The sequence below is a fragment of the Bactrocera latifrons genome, unplaced genomic scaffold, assembly GCF_001853355.1.
Source record: "Bactrocera latifrons isolate USDA-ARS-PBARC rearing strain unplaced genomic scaffold, ASM185335v1 scaffold_17, whole genome shotgun sequence".
Classification (NCBI taxonomy): Eukaryota; Metazoa; Arthropoda; class Insecta; order Diptera; family Tephritidae; genus Bactrocera; species Bactrocera latifrons.
In genome coordinates this window covers 1,231,238-1,253,447 of record NW_017535185.1, presented here as the reverse complement: position 1 = coordinate 1,253,447, position 22,210 = coordinate 1,231,238, and the positions used below count along the sequence as shown (strand labels likewise).

At 35.5% G+C, this 22,210-nt stretch overlaps 1 protein-coding gene across 2 annotated transcripts in view; it reads left to right on the top strand.

The window, feature by feature from the left end:
• LOC108966784 (cysteine-rich motor neuron 1 protein) overlaps nt 1-22,210 on the top strand; it is a 378,691-nt gene that overhangs the window by 196,803 nt on the left and 159,678 nt on the right. For both annotated transcript variants that reach the window (XM_018929845.1, XM_018929844.1), the window contains exon 5: nt 19,932-20,057. The gene's annotated coding sequence lies outside the window, so the exon portion shown is untranslated. The remainder of the gene's footprint in view (nt 1-19,931; nt 20,058-22,210) is intronic.

The window sequence follows — 22,210 nt, the reverse complement described above, 5'->3', positions numbered from 1 at the left end:
ATAGTGTTCTCTTAGAAAACAAACTGTAAAAATTTTCAAGTAGATACATTATCAAATAAGAAAGTTTGCCATACAAGGACCTTATTTGGATCTTTCATTTTGTATGGCAGCTATATGATATAGTGATTCGATTTAAAGAATTTTTTTAGATATTGTAGTGCTCTCTGAGGAAATGATCTGTGCCAAATTTCGTGAAGACATCTTGGCAAATAAAAAAGTTTTCCATACATGGGCTAAATTTTGAGGGGTCTGTTTGTATGGCAGCTGTATGATATAGACGTCCGATCCGAAATTTTTCTTCAGATATTGTAGTGTTTTCTTAGAAAATGATCTGTGCTAAATTTTGTGGGGATATCTTCTCTAATAAAAAAGATTTCCATTTAAAAATGATTCTTCAGCCTATTTTCGACAGTTTGTATGGCAGCTATATGATATAGTTGTCCGATGTCGATGATTTCGTCAAATGAGCAATACCTTGAGGATAAAAGAACGCATGCAAAATTTCAAAGCGATAACTTAAAAACTAAGGGACTCATTAGTACGGATAAAGGAAAAGTCAGGCATGGTATATATGTATATATAAAGTCTATAATGTTTGCTTTTTTGTGTTACAACCTTTCTGCAAACGTAATTTATAATTTTCACATTATAAAAACATACATATATCTGTATACATACTTGTATATGTATATGTATTTATATATGACGAGTCCGGTTCAAATTTGATCATATGCTAAACATTGATCAGTAATCACGCTACACTCTTTGAAGTGTAACAGAAAAAAAAAACTTTTACTAATTAAATACATAATTAATTACTCGCATAATCACTATCGCTATGGAAGCTCCTGCTGCTCGCCTGAAAGTTCATTGACAGCAGTTTAATACAGTGCCAAGCAATAAATCCAAAATGGCGGAAAGTAGCTTTGTGGCCAAACTGTACCTAACAGTATGCCATACAAGCGGACACACAAGCCTTACATAATATATATATATATATATATGCCACTATATAAATACATACATTCACAACATTTTTGCTTCACTCAACCGAATTGCGGTTGTGATAAATTCGGCGTAAAAGGCTAAAGTGTTGGCGATAAGCGGATTTGCCTTGATTTAAGGCTAATTAATTTGGGATACTAAGCACTGTTATAATAAAAAAGCAAAGCACTACCCGCTTGAGCGTTTTCGGCAAAGCCATTTCGCCCAAAACATTCGGATATTCACTCACCCATGCCACTTTACTGGCGGATTTTGTAAATAATTGCCATTAATTTAAGTTAATTTGTGTAGGAAATAAAGCATTTGTCGCTTAGCGTAAAAATTGCAGCAACAACTACTGCGCATATATTAGGTTGTCAAATAAGTCTTGCGGTATTTTCATTAGTTGGCGCTGAGAGCGCGTAGTTCTAGTTTTATTCGTCGCATCGGGTCATGCTATACCTTTTTGGAAAGCTCATTTCACGCGCTGACGTGTTTGATTGATTGTCGTTTCTTTTAAGTCGTTCGTGAGTTATAGTGTCGCAAACATGGAGCAAAATAAAGAGAAAATACGGCAAATTTTACACAGTACTACTACGATAAAGACAAAAATGCATCTCAAGCCGCCAATAAAATTTGTGCAGTTTATGGACCCGATACAGTTTACATTTCCACCGCACAACGATGGTTTCAACGTTTTCGTTCTGGTGTAGAGGTGGTCGAAGATGCGCCACGTTTCGGAAGGCCTGTCGTCGAAAATTGCGATAAAATCGCTGAATTGGTCGAAAGAGACCGGCATAGTAGCGGAAGAACATTGGTCAAGAGCTGGGCATCAAAAATAATTTTATGAACAATTGAAAATTTAAAAAAATTCAATAAAAATACCGCAAGACTTTTTTGACAACCTATTACACTGTAAGCCTTGCATAAGTTTTACAGTGCGTATACGCAACATTTGCATAGAAATGTTTTTGATATTGAATGAAGTTGGAAAATGTTGGTATGTTCCATTTTATATTTTATTATACCGCTAGTAAAGATTAATGCACTTCTGTTTGTTTTTTTTCTTGTTTTTTAGATTATTTTCTTATTTAAAAATTTTTTTTTTGATATATGTAGACATATATCCGTTATGCCTTATTTTTTATTATATTGTCTTAAGTTAATATCGCTTCAGTTCTATGCAAGTTCATTTCACTGCTCTGCCATTATTGAAATTTGAGCAGTTGGTATACACATTTTTTACAAGCTTTTCTTGAGACAAAGGTCAAGTTTTCGCCCAATTTTATCCATTTTAGGCACAAAGATGTAAATTTTAGCACTTTTTAGACTGAGCAGTGTTATTTACAGAATAGTGGGTTTGCCTCTTTTTAGATGAAACGAAATTTTTGCCTCTTCCTTGCTTGTAATCTACATTTAATTAATTATTTTATTTAATGTTAACCGGCCATTCGTGCAGCTTAAAATATGACTTTACCAGCTAGAGATGTGCTAACTGTATTTGAAATCCTCCTTAGCATAATATTAAATTCTGAACGTTGTTCTCACTCTACTTTCGTTCTTTAAATATTATACAAGAACGATTCCCTCCAAAAGTCCTTTAAAATTTTTATAAATTAATTTTTATAGTCCTCAAATACTTTTAATTTGCTTGCCTGCATATGGTAATTTTTAGAACTGTAATGAAGCATAAAACATTTTAAATTGCCGTCGCCCACTGACGTGCAATTATTTGTCAAGATAAGCAAAAGTAATTTTAGTTTGAAAAGCATTTGTTTGCTCACAAACAATAAAACACGAATTACGCACAGCTTACTAAAAAACGTCTGCTTTAAAAGCTAGGTGCAGAATATTTCATATTTATACAGAAAAGTCAAATATTTTATTTCTCCGCCCACACACGCACACACATGTAAAGTATTTTGTCAGCTTATCATTTTTGCATAGGAAATTTGCATACAATATGAAAAGTTTGAAAGCCAATGAACGAGCAAGAGACTGCTGCAACACTGGCAAATGGCTACAGACTCGCACTGCGAAGTAGACAAGCTAGAAAGCAGTAAGCTTGTCACCAGTCCCCAAAAAAAAAAATTGGCGCCAAAAGCAGAAACAATGACATTTAATTATGCTCGCCTACATGTATGCTACTAAAAGTAGATTGTAACATTTTCGTTGCATATGCGCAGGCGTACCGGCGACTTAGTTGCATGTGTTGCTATATATTTTGTGCTCTTTTTGTTGTTATAATTTCATTTCAGCCTGTTGAGACAAAGTAAATGAAAGTTGGTCTTTTACAAGCAACACGTATTATTTGCGGCATTGCCGTGACCATAAAGCATTTTATAGTGTGCCTGTCTAAGTTTGCCGCTACTCTCGTATCTGTCTTCTTCCGGGCAATTTCGGTCTAGTGGTAATTGGGGAATACGAGGTGCAGCGGGCTGCAGCTGTTGCGGGCCACAACTTTTGTGCAACATACTTGTGCGCAGGCTGTGACAGAATAATTTATATTAAAAATTGTTGCAGAAATAAAATTTTAAAATGCAACGCCGCAAAGTATGCAAACAATGTCGATGCATGACGCCAAATATGTATAAAGGGGAGGCTATAGACTTTGTGTTTTGTTTAATGAAAGGTTGAAAGTTGGCGTTAGATATGCTCGATTTGAAACAAGAATATAGAAAAAGATAGAAAAATAGCAGAATTTAAGGAAAAACTAAAAGGGCTTCAATAGTGAAGTCGTATGAGTCGAGGAAAATTATATCTAAAATTAAATGAAAATATAATAATATTGAATATGAAAAAAGCGGCTAAAATCAAAAAGAAAATCCTTGAGATGAAAGTTAGAAATACCGACAGTGTCAAATAGTATGATAGAAAGAGATAGAGAGCGGCAGAGGGAGATATAATCAGAAATAGAAAGAAAGCTTTAGTTAAAAAAAGAAAAAGCATCCTAGCTTAAATTCTCTTTTGCACAATTTCTGGTTTATTAAAAAATTTTTAATGTCCATATACGACCCCAAAATTATACTACAAAAAACGCGTTTATATACCTTTTATAATTCTATAATTTAACGCTTTAACGCTTGCGTGCTTTTCCAGCAATTCCCAGTTAAGGTCACTTACATTTCTGCAGCAAATTGCTGTGTCGTCAAAAATTTCATTTCGCTCAGCTAAACTAACTTGGGTATAATTCAAGTTCATTTGCATGTCATACAAAAAAGCTAGTCTACATTTAGGCGACGGAAAAAATTAAAGAAAAATCGCTGGTGCATAGAAAGTTTAAAAAGCGCCTAGGGACTTACGTGACATGCGCTGTCAGAGCGCTTAGTGGCGAAAATAAAAAGGCTATGCTAAATAGCGCAGAAGCTGACAATTAAAAGGGAAACCTAAGTAGTGTTTTACTATGAAATTGTGTGTATGTGTGCATATAGAATGCAATTGTGACATTTCTTTCCTGAGAAAAAGCAAGCGAGTTGTGCGCTGAGGCATTGTAATGCATAAAAAGGTAGACAATTGTCATTTAACTGTGAATGATATAAAACTTAGTTTACGTTGCAGGGTTTTAGGCGCAATTGTTATTTTTTGTATGAAAAACTTTTTTTATTTTACAAGATATCTTTGCGAAACTTAGTGAATATTATTATGCTGCGCAGCGCTATAATCGCTGAAGAAATACTTCAGATCGGACTACTATAGCATGTAGCTCTCATACAAATTGATCGATTTAGTTCAAAATCTTGTATAGAAAACTTTTTTATTTGAAGAAATATCTTCACAAAATTTTATGTGGTTTATTGTTCCAGCGAACTATGTAAGTCTTGAATAAATTATTCCGATCAGACTACTATAGCATATAGCTGTCATACAAACTGACCAACAAAAATCAAGCCCTTGTATGGAAAACTTTTTTATTTAATGATATATGTTCACAAAACTTGGTTTGGATAATTATCCTAGCCAACTGTGTAATTTTCTAAGAAATTGTTCAAATCGGACGACTATAGCATATAGCTGCCATACAAACTTAACGACCAAAATAAAGTTCTGGTATGGAAAACTTTTTTATTTAATGATATATCTTCACAAAACTTGGTTTGGATAATTATCCTAGCCAACTGTGTAATTCTCTTAGAAATTGTTCAAATCGGACTACTATAGCTTATAGCTGCCATACAAGCTTAACGACCACAATCAAGTTCTGGTATGGAAAACTTTTTTATTTGATGACATATCTTCACGAAACTTGGTGTGGATAATTATCCTAGCTAACTGTGTAATTTTCTTAGAAATTGTTCAAATCGGATTACTATAGCATATAGCTGCCATACAAACTTAACGACCAAAATCAAGTTCTGGTATGGAAAACTTTTTTATTTAATGATATATCTTCACAAAACGTGGTTTGGATAATTATCCTAGCCAACTGTGTAATTTTAGAAAAAATTATTCAGATCGGACTACTTTAGCATATAGCTATCATACAATCTGACCAATAAAAATCAATCCCCAAAATTAGGCTAATATCTCGACATTTTTGCTCATAATTTAAAGTGGTCTTTTTCGTGCTAAATTCATACCGTTTCTAACATAATTCACTTCTAATGGCTTAACTTTAAACTAAATTGTGTCAATTGGTTTATTTGATTATTATTTATTTGCTCAATTTATGCACGATTTCTGCAATTATTATTTATTCACTACAAAAAATTGTATTCCACAATTTACATATGCCACCTAAGGCAATAACGAACGCAACTGCAACATTTTCTCCGACATTTATGCACTGATTAATCTTCATTAGCCAAATTGTAAGCATACATTGCGGCGCATTTAATTACTTTATATTTTACTGTCCAATTTGCATGTAAATCAACTAATTAAGCATGTAAAACAATTCGATTAAAATATTTGTGCTCATGAATTATACTTAACTTAATTGAAAATGCAGCAGAATAATTTATTTCTTCCGAAAAAGGCAAGTGAAATGTCTCAATGGCAAATCAAATGTTAGAGCATAAGCAATATGCGGCTTTCGTGTGGAATTTCGACATTAGCAGCGAGTCATTTCAATTACAATTTGACAGCTTGTGGCTTTTAATTATACAGCGCATGTAATTTATGACACATATTTGTGTGTAATTAAATTTAATAAATAAAATTTGAGTGCAAATAAGAGGAATATGCTCAACAAACGAATAATTGGCGCCTATGCATATGCAATGGCGAATTTAATTTACTCATTACACACATAACCAGCAGCTGCGGCAAGACGCACATGCACGCATTCACGTGCCGCCCCACATCACCCACACAGTAGCGTTAAGCCCAACTAATTAAAATTAATAAACAAATAATAAAAATAAATGCACTCAATCAAAATTTTGCTGACAGCGTGAGCAGGACACGTACAGTGGTGTAAATTAATAAGCAACTTATATATAATACATATGAGTTATGTGTCAGCGCTTGTGTGTGCAGGCTGTTGGAAAGCGGGTGAAGGTGTCAATTCATGTATATTTAAATGAAAATGAAAATGCAAAGCTCGTTGTAAATGCAAATAATGCCAAGTACGTGCGGCATTTCTGCTATATTTACACAATTACAAGCATGCAAATACACAAACATATAAACCAAAAACATTTTCGCTTTAATATGAGTGTAAATAGATATTTTCATTTAGGTGCAAGTGTAACGGGTGCTTCGCTAAGTGGCTGTAGGGTTGGCTTTCAACTTTTTATAAAGAAAGTCGAACTTTTGAACTTTTATAGGTCTAATTCCTCCTTCAATTGTGAGCATCAGTGGCGTTTTGATGAGTTAAGATTAAGTTAGATGGCTGATCTGGAGAGATCAAGCGTGGATGAATATGTAGTCAATTATGAAGCCATATAATTGAAGAAATCCTTTGTTCGAACTTATAAATTAGAAAAACATTCAGTGGACAATACAAATTTATACAAACGTTTAGTTTCCCTACACGCCAATTCGGTGGGATGTCTAAAAATATTCACTGCCAAGTATTTAAGACTTCACTTACCAAACGCGGGGCAGTTAAGAAGGAAGTGAAGATGTTTGTTTCCAACAAACCTACTTGCATACTGCTCTTGCAGATGGCATCTGGTAGGATTCCCAGGTTTAAAGCATGGACACCAATAGGGCAATGTTCTAGGGAGATGCTAGCCCTACTGAGGGTAGAGAGATCCCTAGATATCGTGCGATGGATTTTTGATAAAAAGGCTTTTGCGACAGCGCATGTACCGATATGGGTCGAGCGCTGGCCAAGACCCTGCGTGGTCGAGATGTATAGTAGTAGAACACAAGAGATGCGGGAGTGTCGACTCGCTTCCATTATATTGATAGCGGTTCTAGGGTGCCTTTCCTTGTTATCTCATCAGCGTTACCCTAACAGTCTTATCAACAAAGACAGTCGATGCTGTAGTTTATGCTCTCCTTGACCAATCTTGAATGCACTGTTAATGAGTTTCCTTGCCCTGATATCTGATTGGACGGTCACTTCACTGAAACAGGGTTCACTCTGGAACAGTAAATCTACTGCTACCTTAATTGCATAAATCAATGAATTTATTAAGAGAACACATCGGGCATGCTTTCAGAAGTCCAGCCGCTGAACCCAATCTTTGACGCTTTTCAAGCCTAAAGCGACCGATACTGCTAAATTTCACGTTCGATATACGTACGAAGTACATTAATTGCCGCTGGCTGGTTGGCATAGACCATAGATTTGACCTAGCCCTAGTCTTACGAACATTTCTTGAGATATGATATTATATTGAGCAGTAACAATTCCCATTCATGCAACTTGTCTGTCTTAATCGCACCAAACCGTTATTTTTTCGCGATGCAATGGTGACTCATGGAGCACGTATGGATTGCTGCATATTTTGCTCATTGGCAAAACTAGAAATTAGCCTCATCGCTGAAGATGATTTTAACGATTGTGGTGTTCTGAATCCACTCAGTTATTGCGTTAATTTGATCTTGTAAGGATGTAAGCCAAGATCTTTTCACAAAATTCGCCACAGCGACGTCGCAGAGATGTCCAACGCTTAAGAATGAGGTGTGAGAGACTGATTTGGGTCTTCACTATGGGCACTTCTTTGTCTCAGGGGCACTTGAACATTTTTTTTACTATGCCTCTGGATTCAAATTTTTCTACTAGATGCTCAATTATTGATCAGACAAGTCGATTTTGACGACCATAAATTGAACGTAGCATTCTTAAAATTGAGGCAACTTACTTCGAATTTTGGTAGAAAATTTTAATAAAATCTATTCGTTGTTGCATCGTATATATTTAGAATCTTTGAATATATCGGTTACCTAGCCGATTGACTATCAATACCAAACTCATACTTGCCACAAATAAAGAAACCAACATCGCTTGTTTCACCCTATACCCTATATACCCAACAGCCATATCACAATTAAATTGCACTATTTGTTCAGCTTATTAAATGTATTAACATAAAAAGTGCAAACGTTTATAAAAACTCACGTCCGAGTGTTGGCTAACCGAAGCAGACACGCAATCCACTCTAGACAACTATGTACCACACGCCTACAATCCGCAATGGCATGCGGGTGCATGGCAATGAGCGCACAATTTAAACGAAATAATTAAAATTATAATTAATTTCAATGCAAATATGTATGTACATACATATGATGGAGACCAAATAAAGATTAAAAATAAATGTATTTGCCAGCGCTGAAAATGGAGTGTGGCACGTAGCTCATTTCATTTATGGGTGGATTTGTGGATTTTGTCTATTATTTCTAAATAAATAGCGGAATTTGTTGGCGTGTAATGCGTTGAGTAGGCGAGTTCTAAGCAAATAATGATATGAAAACGTTAATGAGGTAAACAGGTATAAAACTTTTTTTGCAATTTATTTCAAAATTTGAAAGCTACCAATGTGGGTGTAATAATTCTCTAAAACGTGTTGAGAGAGTGCACATAATTACATTTATTGTACGCAAATAGTATTGCTAGTAATTTAAGCGTGAATATCATCTATTTTTTTTAGAATATTTCTAATTCCATTTACTTTTCTCTGTCTTTTTAAAATTTTCCTAAAATCACAAGGCTCTGCCGGTTGCTCAGCTGAGCGCTAAAATCGTGCGATTTAGATTTTTCCGAAATTCTATAGTAGAGGGTGCTCTGTCAGTAGAAACTAAACTCTGGAAGCTCTGACAGACAATCAAATGTAATGGGTGAAAGCTCAGATGTGTTGAAGAAAATTATTTCGATATAAGACTGAAAAGCTTCGAGCGTGAGCTTTACCAGGATGTGGTGAAAATATTTGTATCAACGAAAGCACCCTCCATTCTTGGTTTTCCAATGTTCTTTTGATTGAAAAAAATGTTGACAAACAAGAACTATTAAAACGTTTCACGTGGTTATTGTTTGAGTTTTTTAAGCAGTAATGGTGTATAAATTTCAGTGTGATGAGTATTTTGGCTTACTAGGCTGAACATATGTAGTTAGCATAAAAAGTCGCCGTAGTTACTTTTTGGTGTATATCATAAAAAAATATTTGGAGCTTTTGAGCTTTTAATGTAATACCTTTTTTAAAACTTCCGTTTGGCGCATTGTTTTTTTTTACGAAATAGAGGAGAGTAGGCGGAAGCTACACATTATCACTCTTTATATATAGTTTTGGTGGATGTTTTTTTTTTTTTGTTTTTTCATTTTGAACTTTGCTGTCAAATGCTCAAAAATGTAGCTCTATAATGCTTGCTCTATAATATTTGCTCTTATAGCTGTTATAAGCTTTCAAAATATGACAATCTCGTTACTTTATTGAAGTGAGCTTTTCGGGTTCACAAAAATAAAGTGAAATAATGCAGCGTAAACGGAATTCCTTTCATTATAATACTTCTATTTGTGATATTTCTTTACGTATTTTTATATTTCAAGCTTTTGAGCTTTAAAAGCACTACTTATCTTGAAATTTAATTTCGATAGGATTTTTTTATCTTTACTACTTATCTTAAAACTTGAAGCTCACCAAGATGCTTCCTTGATTTTTTAACTACAGCTTTTCGAAAACCTGTTTAGTTATAATAATTATAAAATTGGTGCTTTTTAGTTTTTAAAAAGCTTCTCGCAACTTCAATTTAGTAAGGAACTGAGTTTACTAAGCAGAACTACCATTTATGAATCTTTGTGTGTAATAAAGTTCATATTTATTTTTTCTCTTTGAGCTTTCCTGTTTTATTTCATCTGCAATCATATATATCATTTATAATTTGATGTTAAGGCTTTTATAGATACAGTTTTATTTTAAGGAATTTAGAGATTTTGAGATTCTTAAGTTTACTATTATCAAAAATTCGTTTAAACTACACTTTTTAGTGTTACAAAGCCTAGACGAAGTAAGAGTAAACTGAACAGTGTTCATTTATATATATTTATAGTTATTGGGTTCCTAGTTTTACACAGCTTTTCATAAAGTTGGGAAAGCGAGAGCTTTTGTGCTTTCAAAGTTATCTTGAAGAGCATTCTTTAGCTTTTGTCAGAACAGAATTTAGAAAGTATGTAGGTTCTAAAATTTACAGATCTTAAAAATTCATTTAAATTAAACTTTGAGACCTCCAAAGCTTAGTTGCATTAAAAGTTAAGTAAATAGAATATGTTTCTTCATAATTGTTAGGTTCATGGTTTTGCAAAGCTTTTCATAAAAAGTGAAAAGCGTGAGCTTTTAAGCTCTCAAAGCAGGCTTAGCTTGTGGAGCTTTCTTGATCTTTTATACTTAGAGCTTTTAGAAAACTTTTAATTCAGATTCTAAAGCTTACCAATCTCAAAAATTCGTTTAAATAATCAATACTCTCGATAGAATTTTGTGTGCGATGCTGAGGAGGCTTGTCTCACGGTAGTTGGCATAGGTTGTAGAGTCTCCCTTTTTTGTGAATAGAGCAGAGTACATTTAAATTTCAATCGTATTGCATTCTTTTATTCCACCATATTTTACAAAGAAGCTGATGCTTGCTCCTTATCAGTATTTTGCCGTCGTATTTGAATAGCTCGGCCAGCAATCGTCTCCCACCGCTGTGTTGTTTCTCAGACCAGTAACTATTATTCGAACTCCTTCACTCTATCGTTATCAATATCGATTGTTGAATCAGATTTATTTCCTTGTTATGCCTTCAGCAGGCTGGAGAAGTCTCCCCTTCATAGTTTCAGTTTGATCTTGGCATCAGTCTCTATATCACCTCTGGCGGCCTACATGAATATGCTACGGTCTTGTAGCCTTCTGTTAGTCGCCGCATCTTTCCGTAGAACTTTCGAGCATTACCATTGTCGGCCAGCTTGTCAAGCTCCGCCTACACATGCATTTTTTGTTTTTTTGATTGCAAATGCGTCTCGCTTCCCGCTTCACGCTTCAGCTTCAACGTAGTTTCAAAATATGGTAATACATTTACCTGCAAGCCAGCAGTCAATATTTCAAGCGCTCTTGCAGCTGGTATTACTACATATTATATTTTGGTTTTTGCTGCTCGCCAGTCTACTTTAATGCATATTATTTTCAATTATAAATTTAATTTGCACACTACATAATTCAATCAAGCCACCAACGCATCAAAGCCATTAATAATGTTCTGCCAACTATTCACAATGTGCTTACATATGTTTGTGTGTGTGTAAGTGTGTATTGGTATTATGTGGTGATGTCCTGCGTACAACCACAATTACAAAGACTTGTGGGCCCGTGAGCCAACCGCTGCAACTAACCAATAAATTATGCAACAGCAACATGCACCTGAGCTGCCAAACTAATGCAGCAAACACATACATAAACACACGCACACAGCGGTGCATAGCATTGCATAGAAGACAATAGTAGTACATACTATGCATAGTAGTGCATAGCGGTCTACTAGTTGCCGTTGCATGCAAAATATATCGAAATTTATAAATCTAAAGCGATGGCTGGTAGCAAATATATATGCAAAGCTTGTTGCATTCACAATTTATATGCACCGAGTAACTGGTGAATAACAGAAATGTAAATATAAACTAAAAAAATTTCAACGTGCAAACCAAAAATTCGTCGTTAAAACTAAACAGGTAGAGGTAAACTTGAGACCAGGCGACTGCATTCTAATGCAGGCGACTCATACTCTGCCATAACTATATGTAGTTAAGCGTTTGCTTTTGGCATTTCCCGACTAAAATCGTTGTCGCTGCAGCGCACATATACTTCTAAGTGCCCTCAACACACACACACACATATAAATAAATTTTGTGTCTAAGCTCCGTTGCATAAGCGCACTTTCCCCCGTTTTTGTATGATATATGACACAAATTCTGTCTGGCAGCGCTCACATTTTGCGTTCGACGGTCATCATATTTCATTGTGAGCTGTTGCCAACCGCATTGCTGTGCGCCAAAAAGTATGCTTCACATTTATAAAATATGCACTAGCATTCACTCGCTCATGGCAGTTCACTGTATTTTCATGGTTCAGGGTTGACATGCTACTTGGAGCCAGCAAATACATTTCCGTTGCTGTGTGAGTTTGAGTTTTAGTGCGTTGGAATTATTAAAAGGTATTTGGCGTATGCTGGGTTATAGGTGGTGCGCTGGATTTTCCTCTGTAAGTGGATTAGTAATTGTGGCATGCTCATGCTGGTTAAACTTGCAGGTGAAAGGGCTTAAAATAATGGTACCTTTCCATTTTGTGTGGTTCATAAAATCAGGAAAGATAATATTTTTATAGCTATGAATAGTTTTATTTGGCTTATAGGTAGTAAACTATATCTCAAAGTGTGTTGCATGCTCGGCGCTTTTTGTAAGGAACAGGCATCATACCAAATATGTTTCGATGATTATTATGTTGGTGGTTAGTCTGGCAAAATCTCAACCTTCAGACTCTCCTCCAGCAGCGCTAGTTCAGCGGCCACGTCGTGCTCGACCCTAGACTCCTTAAAGGGCTGTTTGAAACTACGGACGAAGTCGCCAATTGACGAGCCGCTCTCCGAACTTGCTAAGTCCGAATCATTCTCCATGGTCGTTTGATCATATTCACCGCATCTGAAATCTGAGCGATATCAGTTTGGTATGTGTTGAGAGTATCTTAGGGATCACCCTTTCGTGCACATAGCTTATGGCTGCCTTGGTTTAGCTAAGTTGACCGACGGACTCCGGACTTAGTAGAATCAGCGTTTGCCGATATGGCTCCTTGGTTCTCTCGAAAATTACTGCCCTCCATTGGGTAGTGACGGGTGCAGTATCTGAGGCTCTCTTCACGTATAAATTTCGTGCTTGTTCACACGGAGAGGAAGGTTCAGCTGGCAGCCCGATGCGAGCCCTATGGCATAGCAGAGGGTCCACTTTGTCCACGGTCTCCAGCCTGGGTACCTTTCAAACCTCTCGCACCCGAAAGACTGCCTTCCTAAAAAGGACAGTCGATCGCTCATCGGCACATCTAATGACAGACATTTTACTTATGAAGCCCAATGCGCCGTACGACTCTTTCTTACCTTGAAGTTGTTCCAGGGTTCCCACTGATTACCTTCAGGAAGACTGAGGAAATACAACCGCCACGCTCTTCCATTCCTCGCGTGAGGAAGTTTATCATCGTAGCTGCTGTCGTCCTTCATCTTCCTAGCTGTTGCTGTTCTTCATATGTTTAACAGAGGTTCCTTTAATAATGCTGGCGAGTCGCGTAACCAACTGTTTAACCAAGATCGATTGCCTGCGGGTTTCCACCAGTTTCCTCATCCATACTGGAATATCGGTATTACTGCATTTCGCTAGCGACGATATCGTCGCCTCAAGAGCAGCACTCTCTCTCGGGACAGAACTGGGTGTCGGTTTCGATATCCTTCACTTACCTTCGTCATCTTTCCGTCAAAGTTTGTCTTCTTAATGTCGATGCAAAAATGTTGGCTTTACTTACTTACTTCACTAGCAGTATCATCAATTAACTTCCAAATTAAACTTGTAAAGACAATGAACTTACAAGAAATAGCATCTGTACGCGTATTTCATCAGGATACGTTCCTCGGTTTTCTTGCATTTGTGCGCTGGATATATGAGCTTCGCGCGCAAGCTCAGCAAGCCTTCAGCAACCAGCATTGAAACTCACGCGGCGAGGCTAAGATTTGAGTGGACGTAACTTGTCAAAGTTGTGCTGAGACAAATGAGCTGGAAATGTCTAGCTACTTCCTCCTCCACCTCGAATTGGTTGGAATTGATATTAGCTGCCTCAATAATTTTTCTAGCAGGCCCTGGATATTTTGTAGCCATTTTGAGCCATATCTAAGAGTTTTAGACATCACAACGGGTTATGGAAAAACGTTAATCAAAAAAGTATTTGTGTTGCGCCACCAGAAATATCTGTGCCTTCTACAGGAATAGTCTTGCCCAAGGTTTATTAGACAGTTGATACAATAAATTTATACACTAAATAATTTATACACTAAACCTACCTTAATATAGGTTTATTTTAGTATTTTAAGCTTACTCAATTCGCCTTTTATCTTTGCACCAGAGTTCATAAAGAAGCAATTATTTACATCTGATTACACCAACTAACTGCCTACGCAACATAGAATTTCTTATCTGCAGGTGCAGTAAAATTATTCCAAAACAATACAAAAGACAGCTCACAGCTCGGCGCAAGGACTTCTCAGACATTTTACCTTTTCTTTCAATTTCGTACCAACAATTCAGCTGTATTCAGCTGTCAGCGTATTGTTGTCATTCCGACTGCTTGCCAACTTTGCTGGCTGTCTAACTCGCATCTCATTGCATTGCTATGGAAATGTGTGAGCAGTAAAATTTAATAATAAAAGCTTGTTAGAAGACAATATGTATGTATGTATTGCGTGTGGCTGTATTCTACTATCTCCGTGCTGCAGTTGTCCACCCACCCACGGACCAAGGCCGCCAGTCATTCAAGCATTCATTGCACTCATCACAACTTTGCTCGGTGCGACTGCAATGACATTTGAAATGCTTAAATATTTTTTATCGCAATAAATGCAGTGCTGCGCATTGTTTTCAGTTTTTGCCGTTTCCCGAAACTTCTTCGTCCTAGTAGCTGTTTTGACCCGCCTACTTATGAGTAGTTCGTGAAATACCCTTACTTAGTATTCTTTATGCGCTGCAAGTCCAACTACTCTTCTAAAGATTTTTTTTTTTGGCACTTTCATTTCATTTTCGCCTACTTCGTCACGACTCGTCGTCTGCCTGACATTTTAAGTTGTTATCTATTGTTTTTCCACTTGGCTTTTGTCTGTCGGCTTTCACAGCACCTAGTCGTATATATGTAGGTATGTATGTTGTTAACCGTAAAATTTCTATAGCCTTGTTTGCAGACAAAAGGATACCTGAGGTAATAAATTTTCGTCTAACTAGCATACATAAGTAGTTAAGGAAATTTAAATGGTTTATAAGATAACAATAATAAGGTATAAGCTGAACAGTAACTACGGTAGAGGTGAGATAAAGCGTGCGTTATACAATTGCAACTATTGGAGGAAAACGTGTGATACTTTTTGATTTTTAAGCCATTTTGTGACAGCGTGAAATCTTCCTCCAAATCACTTCGTTGACAGAAAGCACATAACTGAAGTATACAGATTTCACCGCTGACGGCTATTAAAAAAAATGACGTGCTGATTTTGTGGCACTGCCAAAGTTGTGCATTTTTCAAGAACAAAATAATTGTGTACCTTATCCGATTAGATTTTAATCTACATTTAAGAATTGTCAAAAATTAAATAGTCTGAATTATTTGGCGCCGAGATGTGTGCTATGAAAATAACAGTTTATTAAATCTGATTTTAACTTTGTAGGTATTGTAGTATATATACGTACATAGGTGAAATATTCGGTTATACCAGTTTTTGGTACAAGTATTTAATAGATTTTTCTTATACACGTTTTTCTTAAAAAAAAATTTATACCAGTTTATGAATTTTATACCCGTCATATCTCGAATTAATGACTTCGAGTTCAATGCTAGAGAATTTGAGCAGACCTAATTAAAGTGGTATAAATACCTAATGATCTTAATATACTAGTTTTATGTAGAAACACAAATCTACATATTATATATTATTTGTATAAGCGCTTATCTTTTAACCCTTATTTGTTTATATAGAAATATATGTATTTTAAAAATTTTATACCAGTTGATTTTGCGAATTATAAATATGGCAATAAGGCTTATAAAGAGGGTGTATATGTTTTGAAAATTAAAGTGGTATAATATTATGATGTAAGATTTATACCAGTTTTTGACACGAATATATGATAAAGTTTGTATATGCGCTTGCTTTTAAAAATTAAACTAGTTATACCAGTTTATGAATTTTATACCAGTTGTTACAAATAATAACGTTATAATGGCTGGAAGTATTCCATATTATTGTTTAAAAATTTTTGTGATTTATAAAAGTTTTTTGTGTAATTCGCTTATTCGCTGATTTATACGAGTTGATGTTACCAACATCCAATTTAGTTGGTATAACTATTGATTTTCAACCTCTTTTTCTTTTACTAGTCTTTGAAGTTTACGCCAGCTATTACGCATACCTATTTAATGTGCTGCAACTACATTTTTTTATACCAGTTTATGTAATTTATTATACCTGTTCTTTAAACGACTCGCTTACAAAGAGATTTATACCAGTTTGTATGTCTAATATATATTCTACATATGTACGCATTCGTTATGCACTTCTCATTTAACCCAATAATTTTATAAGTTTTTATACAAGTTTAAGCGATATCTTGGCGATATATGCCAGTTGGTGTTACAAATATTTGAATCAAGTAATATAAAGGCTTGCTCTTCATTTCTAATTTTTATACTAGTTAATATGACTTATACCAGTTGTTACGAAATTTTAATCAAAGTGCTTCATCTGTATCTATATATATATAATATCTATTTTATACCAGTTTATGTGGTTTATACCAATTATTTGTACAATGCGCTTACTTGGCTTCACTTTCGTACAATAATCTTATTATTTTTCTAAGCATAAAACTGCATGTGCGAATTTTTTATGCAATTATAATTTATTTATAGCAGTTTAAGTGATTTCTTAGTGATTTATGCCAGTTGGTAATGCAAATATTTTATTGAATTAATGCAACGGCTTGTTATTCAGTTTATATCAGTTATGTCAATATATATCTATAAAATTTATTTATTTATACCAGTTATGTGAATTATACCAATAATTTGTACGGTTCGCGTATTTGGCTTCCCTACCGTGCTATAGTTTTACAAAAAGTCATTAATTTCTCTATGTATATAACTGCTGTAAGAACATGCACACGCCATCTCAATCTTCAACATAATTCTAACTTTTGTTGCAATTTCCACTTTACTTGCATTTGTGTACCTTTTCATTATGCCTTTGTAGCATTTAAGTGTATTGCGTTTTGCCGCTTGTAACACAATTCGCTTCATTTTGCCACATCTTGCACTCTCTTTAGCAACACCTATAATACTTACGCGGTGTACCGTCAGCGCTACGTGCCTAGACGTGACAAATAGCAAGCCACACGACAGCGCTGAACTGCCACGACGAAATTGCTATAAGCTGCAACAATGCGTGCGTCCGTGCATTCGTGTTGCACGCAACTAGTTTCCAAATTGTAAGTTGCAGTTTATTACAAGCGAATTGAAATTTCATTAGAATTGAAGTGCTTGGTATGCTGGCAACAACGCGGAACTAGACAGTGTTGTATTAGTGGCAAAGCGTAATGAAATTGATTTTATATACATACTTGTATTCCAATTCCATTGGGACTTGTACTAAGCTGCTTAGAATGGTATTTGGTACTCTGAGCAGTTATTAGAGCACTGTAGAGGCATTGACCAGAGAGGTGAGGTTTTATAGATCGCAATAGCTTCATTTTAGCGCCTCTTCTTAGCTCAAAATGGAGAATAAATTGAGAATGAATGAAAATTGGAATTGCTACATATATTTTTTATAGAAATGTCAGATTTAGCAGAGACCACCAATACTGTCTATTGTACAAGTAAATGTAAGACCTTTGTACCAATATTATGTTTGTTGGAATTGTCCAAGTTTTATAAATTGTTTAAGCGTTCCTAAAATATTTTTGAATATGTATGTACATACTCGTATAGAAAAATATATATATATAATTATTATATATTGAAGCCCTTAAAGAGTCTTTGCACTTCTTCTAAGAAGCTGGTAGTTTCATTTTCTGAAATAGACTTCATTTCAAGCTAAAGTGACGTCACTTATACGAGAAACGAGCGTAATTTTCCATGAGACAGTTGGAAAGCAAAAGCATAGTGTTCGAAGTAGCTGTTTCTTAAAATTAAAAATTAGCAATCACTTTTTTTCATTCAAATGTTTAGTATGCGGAAATCCTTTTAGCTGTTTCCGCCGAGTTGAACCGACTGTTGTGGGAACGGAGGCAATGTCCGTTCCTACTGTCCTCATCACTGATTGACACCTGAACGAGTTTCTAGAGCAGGCCTTAGCATAGGCAGCCTATTCGTGGTAACTTGCTCGGCATAAACGATAGCGATGACCCCTGAAAATTGAACTCAGCAAGCTGGTCTTAGATATCACGTCAAACATCAATGGGAGAAGTGGGTTCTAACGTTGGCGGGCACAGTGACTTCAGTCGCCATGAAAATTGAGACCTGGAAAACGTCAATACTACCCAGGAAAAAGCTTTGCTTCGCTCTTCGTGGGATGCTAAAAGTGCTATATCGGCAAGAAATAAGCAAGCCGAGACAAAAACCAAGTAAGGCGGGGTTGAAAGCAAAATCGATGTCTAAATCGGCAGGGAACGTTCACGAAAGCTATAGCTACAAGTCCAACCGGACGAAAGAAGAGGAGAAAAGTATAATACGGATTACGGCAAAAATGGGGGCAAGCCGAACGCATACACGGTTCCGTGATTTGCAAACCAAATCGCGGAAGGAATTATAGCTAAATGGCAGCGATGTGTTGGAAGCGACTGATGAAACACGACGACGCTCGAATGCTAAACGCCAGGCTCAATAAAGAGAAAAGTTCAACGTGCAGGGCGGCAGCATTCATACAGAGCATTATGACTTCCGACGAGACATTGGTTTATGAATTTGACTTACAAACAAGTCAACAATCATCGGAATGGAATCCGTTTTCAGTCGTTCAAAGAGATAAAAGAAAATTTGCTGAAGAAGCTGCGGAACTAAAGGCCATCCTAAAAAGGCATTTGTCTAGTGGTCTAGTGAAGATTACATTGAAGACGACTGAATAATTAAATATTTCCAAAGATTTACGGGTACTTTTTTCTCACAATGTATAGATATTTCTATCATATATGTACATATATTTCTTTGCGATAAAAATTATTCATAGTTTCCTTCTTTTAACATCCTTAGTGTATTTTTTCTTTTACAGCAAGGCATTTCTAGTAGCGGTTTACAATTTTTTCCCCTTTCCTTGTCAATCTTTTCTATCACTAACGAAAGACAAAGAATTTTATGTAGTTTTCGTTTAGTCTTCTTAGGTTGACCGAAAGCGTTATTTTTTTTTTAAACTTCCGTTCATTAATGCATGAAAATTATGAAAGTAATTTTGTGCCAGAAAGTAGCTCATTCCTAACTCTTTTGCATAAATTTCATAAATATCCTTTTTGCAGCTTAGTCAAGTGCAGCCAAGCACATTTTCATATGATTTTTTGTCATAAAACTCATTTGTATGCATGACTAATAGAGTTTCCATATATTAAAACTATATATGGTTGACATATTAAGTCTGCACGCACAGTTCACTCCAACCTACACAAATAAACCGCACACACACACAAACGCACACTTAATATTATGAAAAGCACATGTAAATTACTTCTATGAAAGTTAGCTTACACGCTTCTGCTTTAGATATTTTCAAAATTTAATTACATGCATATAAATCTTATTTTACAGTTGCAACTACGAATACAAATACACAAAAATATGCAGCATTTTCGGCATTCATATGTGACGACGACAGCCAACAGCCGACAGCAAACGAGAAAAACGCTTGCCAAATGAGACTGTAGGCGGAAAGAGGTAAGTACACATGCAAATTTTGATATGTATATACGCAGGAATGGTTATAATGGTAGTTATATCACTTATATGTATATAGAAATATATAAATATACAACTGCGTAAGCCTTGCGACTTAGTCGCTCTAGAGTTGAATGGCTCCTTTTATTTGGTCGGCTAACTGGTTGGTTGGTTAGGTGGTTTGGGTTTCTGCTTGGCGTAATATGAAATTCACATTTAATTATGGAATTTTCATATATTTTATGAATGTTAAATACCGTAAAATTCCGGTTACAGTAAAATGTATTTCAAGGTATTTGCGCTTGTGCACTGATATATGGAGAATTTTTAGTTTATTATGAGGTCCGTCATATAGATTTGAGCAAAGATATGAGTGTAGCAGGGAAAGCTTAAGGAATACTTTTAATTCTTGTATAGTAATAAAAATATTTTTATAAATTTTGGTTATTAAATTTCTTTAGAATCTACATGATTAATCAATAGTTTAGAAGAATTTAATTTTTTTTGGTGGCTAACCGACCGACTGGAAGTTCGAAAGTCTTTCTAATAGGTATAGTATGGGGGCTAAGAAATTTGTTGAATCGATTCAACTTATACTATTACTAAGTCAGCATTTTTTCCGAATTAATTAATATTTTCAATAAAAAGTTCAATTTTAGAACTGTCATCCATATATGTGGTATTTAGGGACTTGCATAGTTTTGGTCAGATTTTTAGAATTTTTAGTCCTAGGGTGCTTGATTTGCATTATAGCACGTGAAAAATAGAATTTAAAATTAAAGACTATAGTTTAATTTCATTGGTTCGCGACTCGGCTACAGCGAAGTCAAAACCCACTAAACGAAGTTTTTATCACACTTTTGGCTATATGGGTTTATGACTTGTGAAGTGAAGTGAAGCCAAACACCACAAAACAAAGTTTGTATTGGAACAAAAATTGTGCTTTAAGGGAAGTGGGCGTTGTTGCGATCCGATTTCGTTTGTCTTCGCGCAGGAAGATATGAATGATTTGACAAAATTTGACTAGATCCTGAAGTTATGCACCTTCAAAGGTCATTCTCTGATTCTGCTTCATTCTTACTCACTACTCCAACTTTTGGTTAATATATTTTTGGTACAATTTGTCTTTTACTTCAAAATACGCCTTTGTTTAGGTGATCACCTCTTCAATCAACGGACATTACTTCCTAGCGTGCATTTTTTTGTGGTCTGAGAACTGGAAATAGTCAATATAATATATTGGATGCGGTAGCAATTCGAAGCCGAAATTTTTGGATTTTTGGAGTCGTCTTCACTGACTTGTGACACGCCGCATTGTCTTGGTAAAACAGCTTTTTTTTTTTTTTTTTTGGAAATATGGTCGTTTTTCATTGGTTTCGGTTTCCTCCTTCGCCCACGGTACAATAACGCTACGTAATAGTCGCTATTGATGCTTTTTACTTTTTCAAGGCAGTCAGTTAAAATTATTCCATGCGCATCCCTAATTACAGACGCCATAACCTTGTCAGCCGACTCTTGGGTTTTTTCATGCTTTAGATTGTGTTTATCGCCTGAAGTTCGCTCGGATGGCTGTTGATTGGATTTCGGAGTAAAGCCATGTTTCATCCATTGTCACATATCGATGCAAAAACTTTGGTTTAATATGCTTCAACATCTCCAAACACTGCACCGCGCCGTCTTCTCATACCCAAAGATTCGTGAATGGTATAATGTATGTACTTGTTCAGTTGATATCTTTAGAAGTCTCCTATCTTGAAGAACTTCACTTTAAAATCATTTGTGATGTTTTCGTCGATAGCTACCACGTTTGGGCATCCACTGCGTTCACCGCTTTCGATTCTCATTTGACTACGTCTAAACTAAGCACACCAATCCTTGATGATTGCTTTTCTTGCAGCAGTGGACGTAGGCAAGTCATCAAGCCAAATATTTGTATAAACTGTATTTTTTTCTCCAAAAAGCAATATTTTATCATCATGCGAAATTTCTTAGTATACATTTTTTTTTTCACAAAAACCAAAGTTGCGTCACTTTAAATGGAATAATTCATGGAATGAGCGAACTAAGGATCTGGCAGCTGCCAATTTTTACATTTAATTAATTTAATTTTTACAATTTTTACAGTTTACGGCTTTTTAAACATTGTCTATGTT